The sequence below is a fragment of the Rattus norvegicus genome, chromosome 4 (genome assembly GCF_021556685.1).
Source record: "Rattus norvegicus strain SHRSP/BbbUtx chromosome 4, alternate assembly SHRSP_T2T, whole genome shotgun sequence".
Taxonomy (NCBI): domain Eukaryota; kingdom Metazoa; phylum Chordata; class Mammalia; order Rodentia; family Muridae; genus Rattus; species Rattus norvegicus.
The window spans coordinates 18,392,405-18,409,708 of NC_141537.1; positions in this window are offsets into that span (position 1 = coordinate 18,392,405).

Genomic DNA, 17,304 nt, shown 5'->3' on the forward strand with positions numbered 1-17,304 from the left:
CCATATAATCAGCCACAACATAAACCTCAGCAGATAGAAGAAGATAGACATAATCCCATAAATCCTATTAGATCATCACGGACTAAGGTTGTTCTTCAGTAAAACGACAGAAAACCGACATATACATCCATGGAAGTTGAACAATGCTCCACTCAATGATAACCTGGTCAAGGAAGAAGTAAAGAAAGAAATTAAAGACTTATTACAATGTAGTGAAAATGGAGGCACAACATACCCAAACTTATGGGAAACAATGAAAGCGGTGCTAACAGGAAAGCTCATAGCTCTGAGTGTCTGCAAAAAGAAACAGGAGAGAGCATACATCAGCAGCTAGACAGCACACTTAAAAACTTTAGAACAAAAAGAAGTTAACACACCCAAGAAGAGTAGAAGTCAGGAAATAATCAAAATCAGGACTTAAATCAACCAAGTAGAAACAAAAAGGAGTATACAAAGAATCAACAAAACCAGGAGATGGTTCTTTGAGAAAATCAGCAAGATAAATAAACCCTTAACCAGACTAACCAGAGGTCACAGAAAGTGTATGCAAATTAACAAAATCAGAAATGAAAAGGGAGACATAACAACAGAATCTGAGGAAATTCAAAAAATTATCAGATGTCAGAGCCTCCTGGGTCCCCTGCAATGCTTCACCCACCTTGTCAGACCCTTCTGGGTCTCTTGCAGGGTTTGACCCCTGCTGAGCCCTGCTAATGTTTGTGGTAGCCTTTTGTTCCTAACAAAGGAGCAGTCTGGCCCAGTACCTACACACCTGGGGGTGGGGGGGGGGGGAAATGGTCAATTCATTCCCGTCTTTTGTCTTTTCAGTCTTTTATCTTTGAGATTTAAGCTGGTCTTTCCAGATTTCTCCCTAGTTAACTCAGGGCACTTAGTTGGTCTTTTGTTACCGAAATCTCCAGCAGGGGTTTTCCACTGTGCTTTCTAGAATGTTTCTACCTGGTTAACTTGGGATATTTATATTTGGTGAATAAAGCTACAGGAGCCCCTTCCTCTTCTTGCTTGACACGAATAACCTGTGTGTGTGTGTGTGTGTATGTGTGTGTGTGTGTTTGTGTGTGTGTGTGTGTGTGTGTGTTTCTTTAATCCCGCAGGCTTTTGCCCAATTCTCGGTGCCATGTTGGTGCGGGCATCGACAATCAGATCCTACCACAAAAGCCTATATTCAACAAAACTGGAAAATCTGGAAGAAATGGAAAATTTTCTAGACAAATGCCAGGTACCAGGATCAGATAAACTACCTAAACAACCCCATAACTCCTAAAAAAATTAAAACAGTTATTAAAAGTCTCCCAACCAAAAAGAGCCCAAGACTAGATGGGTTTAGTGCAAAATTCAATCATACTTTCATAGAAGACTTCTTGCCAACACTGTCCAAACTATTCCACAAAATAGAAACAGACAGAGCACTACCTAATTCCTTCTATGAAGCCATAATTATGCTTATACCTAAACCACACAAAGACCAAACAAAGAAAGAGAACTTCAGACCAATTTCCCTTATGAATATTGATGGAAAATAATCAATAAAATTCTCACAAACAAAATCCAAGAACACATCAAAACAATCATCCATCCTGCTCAAGTAGGCTTCATCCAGAGGATGCAGGGATGGTTCAATATATGGAAATTCATCAACGTTATTCATTACATAAACAAACTCAAAGACAAAACAACATGATCATTTCATTAGATTCTGAGAAAGCATTTGACAAAATTCAGCACCCCTTCATGATAAAAGTCCTGGAAAGATGAAGAGTTCAAGGCCCATACCTAAACATAGTAAAAGCAATATACAGCAAACTAGTAGCTAATATTAAACGAAATGGAGAGAAACTTGAAGCAATCCCACTAAAATCAGGGACTAGACAAAGCTGCCCACTCTCTCCCTACTTATTGGATATAGTACTCAAAGTCTTAGACAAAGCTTTCAAACAATGAAAGGAGGTCAAAGGGATATAAATTGGAAAAGAAGAAGTCAAAATATCACTATTTGCAGATGATATGATAGTATACATAAGTGACCCCAAAAGTTCCATCATTGAACTTACTAAGCCTGATAAACAACTTCAGCAAAGAGGTTGGGTATAAAATCAACTCAAACAAATCAGTAACCTTCCTCTATTCAAAGGATAAACAAGCTGAGAAAAGAAATTAGGGAAATGACACACTTCACAGTAGTCACAAATATTACAGTATACCTCGATGTTACTCTAACCAAGCAAGTGAAAGATCTGTATAAGAACTTCAAGTCTCTGAAGAAAGAAATTTAGAAAATCTCAGAAGATGGAAAGACCATCCAGGCTCATGGATTGGCAGGATTAATATAGTAAAAATGGCCATTTTGCCAAAAGCAATCTACAGAATCAATGCAATCCCCATCAAAATTCCAACTCAGTTCTCCATAGAGTTAGAAAGAACAATTTCCAAATTCATTTGGAATAACCAAAAATCCTAGGATAGTGAAAACTATCCTCAACAATAAATGAACTTCTGGGGGAATCACCGTCCCTGACCTCAAACTGTATTACAGAGCAATACTGATAAAAACTGTATGGTATTGGTACAGAGACAGGCAGGTAGATCAGTGGAATAGAAGGTAAAAGAAGGTAAAACCACCCAATGGAAAAAAGATAATATTTTCAGCAAATGGTGTTGGTTCAACTGGAGATCAGCATGTAGAAGAATGTAAACTGACCTATTCTTATCTCCTTGTGCAAATCTCAAGTTCAAGTGGATCAATGTAGGATGATGTCATTATGCAGGAGAAGACAAGTACCAAATAGAATGAGGCCTGTCATTGGACAAGAAGGAAGGATGGGCAGGAGAAAAGTTTTAGAGAGGAAGAGGAGAGTGGACAGATGGGGAGAAGCAATGGAGAGAACATGGAGGCAGATATTAAGATTCCTCTTTGTACATTTACAGGTTGTCATGAATATTCTTAAGAAATGGATTAAATAGGGCTTTGTGTGTCTAAGTGGGCAGTTATATATTATCAATTGGATCAGAGGTTATTGTGTTGTATGCTCTTTCACGTGATGATTTAATTGAATTCAAGAGACTGTGTGGTAGCTGTAGACACTGGGCTGCCACCAAATTGGGATGTGTATGTCTGGCATGGTGGCAACCTGCCTTGGAAACTAGAGGGGTAGAGAGATTATTGCCAGGCTCAGAGAGTAGCCAATGGCACTGTGATATGGGATAGAGCGAAGCAGGTGAGATGTTCTGCTGACTGAGATGAAGATATCTAACAGATGTCTTGGAACACCAAGGTGCCGGACCTAATGAGGGGTAACGGAAAGTAGTTATAATTTTACAGCAACAGATAAAGGACCTCCACATCAAACCAGATACACTCAAATGAATAGAAGAAAAAGTGGGGATGAGTCTCAATCACGTGGGCACTGGGGAAAATTTCCTGAACAAAACACCAATGGCTTATGCTCTAAGATCAAGAATTGACAAATGGGACCTCATAAAACTGCAAAGCTTTTGTAAGGCAAAGGACACTGTCATTAGGACAAAATAGCAACCAACAGATTGGGAAAAGATCTTTACCAATCCTACAACAGATAGAGGCCTTATATCCAAAATATACAAAGAACTGAAGAAGTTAGACTGCAGGAAGACAAATAACCCTATTAAAAATGGGGTACAGATCTAAACAAAGAATTCTCAGCTGGGGAACATCTAATGGCTAAGAAACACCTAAAGAAATGTTCAACATCCTTAGTCATCAGGGAAATGCAAATCAAAACAACCCTGAGATTTCACCTCACACCAGGGAGAATGGCTAAGATCAAAAACTCATGTGACATCAGATGCTGGCGAGAATGTGGAGAAAGAGGAACACTCCTCCTTTGTTGGTGGGATTGCAAGCTGGTACAATCACCCTGGAAATCAGTCTGGAGCCTCCTCAGAAAATTGGACATTGAACTACCTGAGGACCCAGCTATACCTCTCTTGGGCATATACCCAAAAGATGCTTCAACACAAAACAAAGACACATGTTTCACTATGTTCATAGCAGCCTTATTTATAACAGCCAGAAGTTGAAAAGAACCCAGATCCCCTTCAACAGAGAAATACATACAGGAAATGTGGTACATTTACACAATGGAGTACTACTCAGCTATCAAAAACAATGACTTCATGAAATCCATAGGCAAATGGATGGAACTAGAAAATATCATCCTGAGTGAGGTAACCCAATCACAGAAAAACACATATGGTATGTACTCATTGATAAGTGGATATTAACCCAAATGCTCGAATTATGCAAGATGCACAAACCACATGAAACTTAAGAATGATTACCAAAATGTGGATGCTTCACACCTTCTTTAAAAGGGGAACAAAATTACCCATAGGAAGGGATAGAGAGGCAAAGTTTAGAACAGAGACTGAAGGAACGGCCATTCAGAGCCTGCCCCTCATGTGGCCCATACATTTACAGTCACCAAACTAGATAAGATGGATGAAGGTAAGAAGTGCAGGCTGACAGGAACTGAATGTAGTTCTTTCTTGAGAGACACAGCCAGAATATGTCAAATACAGAGGCAAACGCCAGCAGTAAGCCACTGAACCGAGAACGGGGCCTCTGTTGAATGGCCATTCAGAGCCTGACCCACATGGGTATATAGCCCATATACACACAGCCACCAAAACTAGATAAGATTGGTAAAACTAAGAAGTGCATGTTGACAGGAGCTCGATTTAGATGTCTCCTGAGATGCACAGCCAGAGTATGTCAAATACAGAGGTGAATGCTAGCAGCAAACCATTGAACTGAGAACAGGGTCCCAGTTGGAGGAATTAGAGAAAGGATTGAAAGAGTTGAAGAGGCTGCAACCCCATAAGAACAACAATGCCAACCAACCAGAGCACCCAGATACTAAACCACTGCCCAAAGTCTATACTTGGACTGACCCAGGGCTCCAGATACATATGTAGCAGAGGATGGCCTTGTTGGGCACCAATGGAAGGAGAAGCCCTTGGTCCTGCCAAGGCTGGACCCCAGTGTAGGGCAATGTCGGGGTGGGGGAGATTGGAAGCGGTGGTTCATTGTGAGGGAAACACCCTTATAGAAGAAGGGGAGGGGGATGGGATAGGGGGTTTATGTCTTGGAAACCGAGAATAACATTTGAAGTGTAAATTAAAAAATATCCTTTAAAAGAAAAAATTAAAAAGACAGCCAAAACAAGTGGAGATTAAGTAATGATTAATTGATCAGGGAAATCAACAAGGAAATGAACATAAACAAAAACAAAAAGTATCTCAACAACACTCAGACAAATGAAAGCAAACATGTAGCTCATTTGTTACTGAATTGTAACAAAAGCTGGTCAAAGGAGCTGTGAATGCCTACATTAAATACCAGAAAATTAAAATAAATAACTAAACGAAGAAACTCAAGGTTTAAGAAAAGCAGAACAAGACAAAGATAGAAAGAATGATAAAAGTTTAAAAGACAGTAAAAAATAATCAGTAAAACAAAGATTTAATGCTTTAAAAAGTTTGGGTAAGATAGACAAGAAGCCAAATTAAGGAAAGAAAAGGGGTTGGGGCAGGGGGCAGAGATAAAAACACTACTATTAGAGATTCCAGTAATACCCAGAAGGTAGTTATATATTGTTTTGAAATGTATTGTTAAAAAAAAACACCAAGACAATCTAAAAGAAATCAGTAAATTTATAGACATATAATGTAACAAGTTTGAACAAAAAAAAAAAACTTACTTTAGGTACAGACAAATGGGTTTCAACTCCTACTACGAGGATGGATTTTGAAAAATTTTACATGTGATTTGTCACTATTCCACTAGATGGCAGACAAAATCTAATATTAACTCCATGAGAAAGGAAAATGAGAAAGAACAAAGAGCAAGTCATTTTATGTTAAGAATTTTAAAAGGTTTATTCAATTCATTGGCATAAAATCTAGCACTAATTGAACCTGCGTGCGTGTGTTTGTGTGTGTGTGTGTGTGTGTGTGTGTGTTCATTCTTCATATAAAACATTTAATAAACACCTTTTAGTTGACGTCATGGCCCACCCACATATGCAAATAGGAAGTTATTTGTTATTTTGGATAAGGAATGGATTGAAACTTGGGTCTCGGTTAGTTCCTTCACCTACCTTCTTCCTTTTGTTTTCTTCTCTTTTCTGCCTCTAGCTAGCAAATACTGTAAGTATAGGTAGGAAGCGCCTCCTCCACCTTACGTTTCAATTGTCATTAAAGTTCCCTAAAATCTCTATCAGACTACAGTCTCTTGTTATCTTTTAATCATCTGGGAAGACATGCAGGATTTGGGGATTGTGTAAACAAATGAAGATAAATGGGTAGCCAAGGAAGAAACAAACAGAGAGAGTATTTTCAGAATCCAATGTTTTGCCTCAAAACAGGCTACTAGGTATATAAACTTGACTTTGGTGGGTTGAGGAACTCATCTTACATCTTTAAGCAGATGTCCTCCAGAGCAGGAACATCTGGAGTTCAAATGAAGATCACCTCGGTATAGCATTCTATACACATTAGGACTCTTCATATAATAAGAAAGTGAACCAATGAATGAAGGTAAACCTTGATTGGATTGGGAAGCTTATACACAGCATTAAGAAGCACACACAAGAGCCCCGCAGAGTAAGGACAAAATGAGAACTGAAAGAGACTCTTCCTGGTACCAAAGCAAGAAGTAAATCAAAGCAGAAGAAAGAGTAGGTAACATGAGGAATTCAGCAGTCATCTGCTTTCTACAATTCAACAATTCTTCAACCACTCTCTCCCTTTGTTTTTTTTTTTTTATTAGCTAATCTTCCTTTAACCTCTTCTCCCAGTTAGCGCAGTGCAAACAGATGCAGATAGTCTCCCACAGGGTACCTGTAGTAGCTTTAGAACACATACCTGCTTTCTGCTACTTCCATCCAGGAAGGGATCCTGGCTCTCCCTCTGTATGGGTTAACTTCAGTAGCTAATTTCTAACCAAGATCATGTGCTACAGATGACACTGCAAAACACAGGTCAAGTTCTATAATATGACTTTGTCTTTCCGTTGGAACATGACAATTTGGACCTTGAAGTCATCATAAGATCAGCCTGGCTATGTTGTGTGAAAGACAACACACAGAGAGGAAAATGATTACAGTTTCATAATCCCACCATTCCCAACTAATAGACGAGTCCCCCATCTTCCTCACCGTGAAAGTAAAGGGGGACTTTTTGCATGTTTCCAATCGCAATCCTCTCCCTGCTGTCACAGAGATGTGAAATAGTCAGTACCACTGGGTAACACTATTAAATGTCCTAGAAAGCCATCCTTGGAAAACTACATTTTCAACTCCAAGGCTAGAGGTCTGAGATAAAGGTGTCAGAATAGTCACGTTTGTCTGTACGCTGTCTTCCTGAATTATAGTAATCGTCTCATAGTGACATTACTTGATAGGTAGTAAACAAAGAATGCTTGGTATTCTTTCTACAAATGAAGCTAAAACCCTCAACCTGGCTTCTTACCTTTGTGCTTTTACCTTATCCTAACCCACTCCCCACAACCCTGTTTCTGCTTACCATTATATTGGAATGTAAGGATTCAACATTAGAATTGGGATCATGGTGGGGCTAGATGACCTGCCTGTGAACAGCTACTTGGGGTTACTTGACCCAAGAGAAGAGGAGTGGCCATAGTTTCCTGGTTTTATGAATTAAACCGCAAATCACTTGGGAGCTGATAGGAAACCAAAGCAACAGATTCTTTTTCATTTTTCAAATTTCTGTTGTTTCTGCCCTTCCTCGTTTCTTCCAGCCAAATATAGGGCAGACACTTCTTCTATATCATTATTCCCAAGTTTTCGTTCTATTTAATGAAACATTTATCACATAAAAGTCCTATTTTATGTTTTCTCTAGAGCATGCCCTCTGAAACATAACAGCCGAGATGTTCTTTCTTAAAAATCATTGGAAGTTTAAACCTTTAAAACCCCGTAGTTGTTTCTGAAGAGCAAAGTTGTAGGTGAAAGACATAGGAATATTTTTTGTAGGACTATATATTGCCCTAAAATACAAGAGCATTTGTGTACTGCTTATATTTGTCACCCCCATATTAGTATATAAGTCAGCAAGAGAGTGGGAGGAAAGACTAGAGCACAAAGAAACATAAAACTATGTATCTACAAATCTGATCTATGAGTCTCCATTAATCTGAAGAAGGCTTCACAGAGATATAGAGGAGGATCTGAAATCACATGCTTGGTTTGTATGTAACTATGGAAGAATTCAGCAGAGCCACAGATGGGGATTAATACTGTAAACATTAAACAGAAGAGAGTCCATATGCACCCAATTAATCAAAGCATATTTATTGAGTATCTGCTGTGTCTGGATTCATCTTATTCGCTATGGAGGAAATAAGAGGCATAGAATACTACTTTCTAGGAACTGTTTTGCTTGTCAGGGAGATAGAACAAAATTAGCAAAGACATTCTGGAGAGGCCATAGGTAGTTTGCCAATTACCATAAAAAGGCTATAAAATGGGAAACAATCCATGTAAATGGCTCAAAAACATTCTTCACTAGTTACTGTCTTGGGTGAAAATGGGAGGAAATGAGAAGACCGAATGCAATGTATCAGAACATAGGATGGATAGATCTAGATTTAACATGCAGTCTGAGAGCTACAGTAAATGTATCAAGAATTGTAACTGAGAGTTTAGCTCTTGTTGCCATCAACAAAGTGGCAGACATGTGGTTTAGTTAAGGTATGGCTTGTTTCTCTCTAGTGACCATCTTCTTCTCTGTATGCATTATGTGACATGTATTGCATACCTTAAATAATGATTCATTAATAAATGCCTTAAAAACTGGACATGGGTATTTACAAGTTAGTATCAAGAATGCCAACCCCCAAACTCAGAGACTTTATTTTCATATCTTAATGTAAGAATTATATACACATAAGTATTCACTGACTGAAACAAAAATACCAGATTGTTAAACTTAGATTAATAGCCAACATTTATCTATATTTTTATGTACATAATTATATACTATTTTTCCTTAGTGTTTTAACGTGCTGACTTATTTTCCCCCAGTCGTCTATAGAGAGAAAACACTGTATGAAATGTGTTTTGAGCCATCGAGTAAATTATAGTAAGAATTACTTTTTTGTTTTCATTTTGACCCTAAGGCTCAACTTAGTAATTTTGCTTGGTAAAAATGTAGGGCTTTTATTTATAATAAGCAGAAGTTAATATAATGGCAGAAGTAGAAAAATCCCTAGGAGGTGAGACAGAAAATGATTAGTCTAACACATTTCTCCATCCTGTGCTTTTGCTTCTTTGCTGATAAGAATGAATAAGTCCTCCACATAGCCTGTTGTGAGGAAGTAGAGGTTCTCTCATTTTGTGGACATGCAAATGAGAGAAGAAGACACGGCAGTGTATTGTTATCTCCTGTGATATAGGCAGGATTGAAACCTATGGGACCTTGGAAGAATAACAGCGCATGAAAAACATAGTTATGATGAAATGGAATAAGGTCCAACTCTGGACAGAGTTAGGATCAAATGAAGGCTCACAGGACAGAGAGAGATAAAAAGCCAAGCCCAGCTCATTTGCTATAACATTTAGGGGAATTAGAGACTGACTGGATGGGCCTGGTAAGAGGAAGAGTGTGAACAGGAAAAGCCCTCAAGAAGCTAGCTAATGGCGATTGGACTCACTGAGGGCAATACATAATTTTTTAAAAGGAATTTGACACTATCAATAATATTGCAGATATATTCTACTGTAGGGGATTAAATGAATAATGTTTAACAAGTTTGATGTAAGATATTGGCAATCTGGAGTTTGAAACTGACGTAAATTCTGTCCATGAAATACCAAGAGAGTTGAATTAAGATTTATAGAGAACTTTTCAAAGTAGACACTTGTATAAATGGGTGGGTAGACTGATATGCTAAACATTTACATAGCCATGGTAGAACTAAAAATAACTGGAGATGAATCATGTAGATTCATTATTCTTGTCTTTTGAAATGCCACTATTTTTGAGGTGTATCTAGATCTTGTGATGAGGAGGGAAATCGAGAAAAGGGAAGTTGGAGGAAATGGGCATTATCATGTGACTAATTGGATAGAGATAATTAAAGCCAAGGACTTGCATCAGACTACTCAAGACAAGAGAAACAGTAAAAATATAAAGTAGACTAAACAGAAATCTGAGGAGCACTGAATTTAATGATGGGCTGGAAGAGGAAGCTCTTCTGACAGTGACTGGAAGGAATGCTAGAGTAGAACAGTCAAAGAAGCCAAGAGAAAATGGAGTTTTAGAAAGCAGGCTTGGCCATTAGCAGACTCCGTTCTCTGGGAGACCTTGAAAGGGACTGTGACAGGGGCAAGCAGAGGGGATGGCCAACGAATGATTAAAGTGCTAAATGTAGAAGAAAAAATATATCACTATTTCCAAAGCCTGGATAAATCTGATCATACAGACTAGTCAAAATTTTCAGGTCTGCAGGATGAATGGCTCAATGGATGACCAACTGAGCTTTAATATCCAGGACCTGCATGATGGAATAAAACAACTGAATCCTGCAAGTTGTCCTCTGATCTCCACATGTCACATGCACACATACACATACACACAAAGAAAGAAAGAGAGAGAGAGAGAGAGGGAGAGAGAGAGAGAGAGAGAGAGAGGAAGGAAGAAAGAAAGAAAGAAAGAAAGAAAGGAAGGAAGGAAGGAAGGAAGAAAGGAAGGAAGAAAACTTCCTTTAGTAAGTGTTTGTAATAAAAAAATTAGAAAGCAGGCATCTGGGTTTTTATGACAGTTTCTGTACTGCTATGCTTTCAATGCTGCCTAAGTGCCACATTATGACAGCATCACTTAGCAAATTTTCAAAAGACCAAACATTCCAAGTCAATATTAATGATTCAGTGAGTCTCCACATAAGATCTCTGGTCTCTTAAATTCTTGTCCTGTTGTTCTAATTTCTTTGTTTTTGGCCTCATTCGAAATCAAAGACTGGAATTTTCTACTGTTACAGGAATGGACGTGCCTGAAGACAGGCCCTGGCAAGAGCCTAACTTTTGGTACCAGATAGGAGGAATATGGGTTTGAAAAATGTCTTCTAGAGTCTTTAGGAGCCATTATCAAAATATGACCTTAACTTGCCCTGACTACTGTTGTATTTCACTACTCTGAAAGCGTCTATCAGGAGAGGATTTTTTGTTTCTTTTAACAAGTGTCAATATTTGTATTCCAAGTAGTTTTATTGAGCTGACATCAATAGGCACAACTATCTCCATGAGAATGGCCTTGGCAGTGTATTCTACCCTTGTGTTTTCCTCTGCTAGACTTTGTGAAGGCACAGCTATGTTACTGTAATAACAACATAAGATATCACCAAAGTAAACCAGTGAAGCCAATCTGCTTTTGATGGGAGTATCTTGACTCTAACACCTGCCTGCCAAGGTGCTTTCAACCAAATAATGAAAAAAGGCTGCAAACAATAACCGTTGTTCAAAGTGATTACTCTGTTAGTAGATAAGAGAATTCTGATACTCCAAGAAAAGAGAAAAGAAGTTGAGTTGGAGACTGTTACAGAATCTTAGTTTCTTCAACAGTTGAGTTTCAATCCTTCTTGGTAGACAGCCCATGTAATTTAATATATAACTAGGCTAGTATGAATGTTTCTTACACCACATAAACATTTCTGGCTTGTCTAAGTTACTAGAATTCCCATAGACTTAATATCTTTTTTTTTTGCAAACATCAGGACAATCTTGATCCAAAATGTCTGCATGTAAATCCTTTATCCATCTCTTACTATGTTTGAGACACTGAGAGAAACAGATTAATTTTTCTGCCTTCAGCTTGCTTATGTCTAACATAGTGAGATTCATGGAATCTGATCCACTGGGTTAAGATTTTGTGAGTTAACATTTCAAAATACTTAGACTGGTACATAGTATATAAAACCACATACTCTACCTCACACATAGTACATAGTAAAATAGAATGGAAGGAAGATTTCCAAACTCTTTTTGTGAAGCTAGAGTTATACTGATACCAAAGCCAGAGAGAGACACCACAAGAAAATGATAGACCAATACCTATGTTGACCATGAGACCAAATGTTCCCAATAAAATGCTATGAGCCAACCCAACAACGCGTCCAAAAGATCATATAACATGAAATAAATGGCTTGTCCTTGGATACTAAAGCAAGTCAGTCAACGTGATACCTTACACTAGTAGACTGATTGATAAACTATATAATGTATTTGACAAAATTTGCCATACTTTTTAAGTAAAGACTCAGAGAAAAATTTATTCAAAATCATAAAAGCCAGTTTTGAAAATCCCATGGCTAACATCTTAGTTAAATGATGAAAAGTCTTGAAATCTTCTTCTAAGACCGAGCAAAGGCAAAATTGCCTACCCTAGCTACTTTATCAGCACAGTTCTAGTAAAAATAGAGATCAGGAAAGACATAAAAGAACTCCCCCAAAAAAACCCAAAGTTATTCCAGTTAATGTATTATGAAACACATATCAGATGGCCTATAGGCCTCAGTAAAACTTTGCAACTAATCAAGGTATTAAATAAAGCTGAATGGTATAGAAATCAAAATAAAAAGCATTTATCTTTCTCTTTTTTTAAACCAAACACCTATATGCTATTAAATTTACTTTATACATAGATTATTTAAAAGTAGTTAAAATATTTGTATACATTTATGGGTTACAGTGAGATATATATATATTTATATGTATTTGTCAAACTAATTATTAAATAAATCTAATTAAAATATGTCTGTGCTTCAGACAAATTTCTCTTATGAACATAGATGCAAAAATACTCAATAGTAAACCATATCCAGAAAACACATCAAAAACATCATCCATCCTCATCAGGAAAGCTTCATCCCAAGGATGCAAGGATTTTTCAATATATGAAAAAAATCTATCAATCTATAAATATTTGAAAGAAAAAAATCACATGATCATCTCATTAGATACTGAAAAGCCTTTGACAAAATCCAATGTCCCTTTATGTTGAAAGTATTAGAGAGATCAGAATTACAAGGCACATGCCTAAAAATAATCAAAGCAATATACAGCAAGCTGGTAGCCAACATCAAGCTAAATGGAGGGACACTAAAATGAGGGACAAAACAGGCTGCCCACTCTCATTATTTATTCAATACAGTACTTGAAGTTCTAGCCAGAACAATACTTAAAGTAACTCTGCTAAAATCAGGGACAAGACAGACTGCCCTCTCTCAACCTATTTATTCAATATAATACTTGAAGTTCTAGCTAGAGGAATGAGACAACTAAAGGAGATCAAGGGATACAAATTGGGAAGGAAAAATTCATGTATCACTATGTGCAGATGATATGATAGTATACATAAGCAAAGCCCAAAATTCTACCAGAAAACTCCTACAGCTAGAAAATAGCTTCAGCAAAGTGGATGGATATAAAATTAACTCAAAACAATTATCCTTCCTTTATACAATGATAAATGGGCTGAGAAAGAAATTAGGGAAACAACACCTTTTACAATAGCCAAAGATAATATAAAATATCTTGGTGTAACTCTAACCAAGCAAGCAAAAGATCTGTATGACAAAAATCTTCAAGTCCCTGAAGAAAGAAACTGAAAAAGATAACAGAAGACGTAAAGATCTCCCATGGTTATGGATAAGTAAGATAGATATAGAGAAAATGACTGTCTTACTAAAAGTCATCTACAGATTCAATGCAATCCCATCAAAATTTCAAAAAAAAAAAAACCCAGACATGATGAATTTAGCAGGTATGTATAGACTTAGTAAGAGCAATTCTCAAGTTCATATATAAAAATAATAAACACAGGATAGCCAAAACAATCCTGAACAATAAAAAAAACTTTGGGAGCAATTCCCCTCACTGACTTCAAACTGTAGTACAGAGCAACAGTTATTTTTAAAAAAGTATAGTATTACAATAGATTCAGACACATTGATCAATGGTATTGAATTGGAAACCCAGAAATAACCCTATATGCCCATGGACTTGATTTTTGATAAGGAAGCCAAAACCATACAATGGAAAAAAGAATCTTCAACAAATGGTACCAGTCTAACTAGTTTTCCACATGTATAAGAATGAAAATAGATCCATGTTTATCACCTTGCCCTAAACTCAAGTCCATGTGGATCAAGGACCTCAACATAAAATTGGATACCTTAAGTTGCAGCTTGACTCCCCAGGTATTCTGACACATACAGGATTACAGCTGAGGCCAGAAACCCTACCCCAATATCCCATGTAATTAGGATCCCTGTTACCCTGGGACTCAGACACCACGTCCAGCCAGCGACCTACACTCCTTCTGGATTCCACCTGTGCCTGGAGCAGAGCCTCTGCTCTGTATCTATACCCACTCAGACCACGCCCCAATTGTAGTTCACCTCCCAGGTGTTCTGACACATCCAGGATCACAGGATAGCAGGGTCACGGGATCACAGGAAGGACAGGACTCAGTTAGAGACAGGGAGATAAAATAACACCAGAGATAAACAGATGGCTAGAGGCAAGCATAAGAACATAAGCAACAGAAACCAACTTGACTTTTGGTAACATCAGATCCAAGGTCTCTCATCACAGCAAGCCCAGGATAGCCCACAAACGTAAAGGCAAGATTCAGATTTAAATTCCCTTTTCATGAAGATGATAAAGGACTTTAAGAAGGACATAAATAACTCCCTTAAAGAAACACAGGAAAACACAAGTAAACTAGTAGAAGCCCCTAAAGAGGAAACACATAAATCCCTTAAAGAATTACAGGAAAACACAACCAAACAGCTGAAGGAGTTGAAGAAAATCACCCAGGATCTAAAAATGAAAATAGAAACATTAAAGAAAACAAAGGGAGACATCCCTAGAGATGGAAAACCTAGGAAAGAGAACAGGAGTCACAAATGCAAGCATCACCAATAGAATACTAGAGATAGATGAGAGATGATTCCATAGAAGATATTGAACAACAGTCAGGGAAAACACAAAAAGCAAAAAGTGAGAAGTACCCTTAAAAACACTAATACAGGGACAATTTCCTGAACAGACCACCAATTTCTCATGCTCTAAGATCAGCAATCGACAAATGGAAACCCATGAAACTGAGTAGCTTCTGTAAGGTAATGGACACTGTCAATAGGATCAATTGGCTACCTAGAGATTGGGAAAAAATTCTTCATTAACCTACATCTGACAGAGGGCTAATATACAAAATTTATAAAGAACTAAAGAAGTTAAACACCAACAACCCAAATAATCCAATTTAAAAATGGGGCACAGTGTTAAACAGAGAATTCTCAACTGAGGAAGTTAAATGGCTGACAAGCACTTAAAGAAATATTTGAAGTCCTTAGTCATCAGGGAAATGCAAATCAAAACAACTCAGAATGGCTAACATTAAAAAAAAACTCCAGTGGTAGCACATTCTGGCAAGGATGTGGAGCAAGGGGAACATTCCCATTGCTGATGAGAATGCAAACTTGAACAACCAATGTGGAAATCAATTTTGCAGTTTCTCAGAAAACTGGGAATTATTCTACTTCAAGACTCAGCTACAACACTCCTCAGTATATAGCCAAAAGATGTTATACTTGTAGACAGGAGTCTAGCATGGCTGTTCTCTGAGAGGTCCGACCCACCAACACTCCACAGAGGCATACACCCACAGCCAAACAGAGGATGGAGCTCAGGGACTCTTATGGAAGAATAGGAGGAAGAGTTGCAGTTCCTAATGGGAAGTCCACAGGAAGACCAACAGAATCAACTTACCTAGACCTTTGGTGTTCTCAGAAAGTGAAGCACCAACCAAAGAGCATACTTGGACTGGGCCCTAGGTCCGTATGCTACATATGTAGCAGATGTACAGCTTGGTCTTCATGAGGGTCCTGAACAAATGGGACAAGCATGATCCCAAATGCTATTGTCTGTTTGTGGGATGTATTCTTTTAGTTAGGCTGCCTGTCTGCCCTCAGTGGGAGAGAAAGTGCCTTGACTTGGAAGAGACTTGAAATACTAGGGTGGGGATACCCAGGGAGCCCTTACCCACTCAGAGGAGAAAAGGAGAGGAGATGGGGGAATGATTGTGGGAGGAGTAAAGTGAGCAGAATATAGAGTGAATAAGTGAACATATATATATGACATCTTCCTCTGTCATCTCTATCTTGATTCCTCTTGCTCCTCCTCCGCCTCTCTTCATCCCAGTCTTTTCCCCGTCTACCCTTCCTTCTCATCCAATGATAGGCTGGACCCACCTTGCTGCATAATGACATCATCCTACACTATTCACTAGCATGTGGATCAAATAATGACACAGTAGTAGTTTCACAGTTATGAGAACTGGTTCTAAATGGAGTCAGCGCAATAACAATAATGTTTGAAGAGTCACATATGCTTAACCTGATCTAAGTTTGCGTGATGAATAGATGGATCAAAATATCACATGATAACCTGTTAAATGTGTGTAAGTCTGTCATTGCCAAGATGATTCAAGTGGGAGAACAGTAAAGGTAAGTACATGGAATTTTATATTTTATACGTTAGTTAAAATAATTGAACTTGAATTAAACATAAAAAGTAGTCTTTTTTATGGCAATGTCACTCACAAGAACAATGATAAAGAAGTAACTTGAATAGCTGTGGGTGTGGGAATAGTACAGTGTAACAGTGCTGGGCCTTACCAAAAGGACATATTGCCATTTGCAATATCACCAGCAAACCTGGAAGTCACTGTGTTAAGTGAATAAGTCAAACACTGTGATTTAACTTGGAGGCGCAATTTTAAATACTGAGCACAGAGAGCAAAGAGAAGACTGTTTTTACTATAGGCAAAGAACGGGGGTAAACAGGAAAACTTTGGTTAAAATGCACAACTTCAAAGCAACATGAGTTGACTCTTGTCAGCCTCGTGAGAGTATAGTATGATAGTCAATGCTGACTCTGCCCTGTGTCAGAAACACCTAGGGTACTTCAAGGCACCTTCCTGAGGATAGATTGCTTAGTGCAGAACAATATAGCATGCTACCAACTTTAAACACATTTCTTATTATTTTGAATTAAAATAATTTTTAGATACTCTAAATCACTTTAGCACCCCAGTTGGGTTCAGTCACATCTATGTTGCATGTTGTAGAGGCTAAGTTCTTGAGACAGAATTCCTTATGCATTTTCATCTGTGCTTTTTGCACACAGTAAGTCAGTTTAAAGTGGCATTTTATTGTTTTTAATT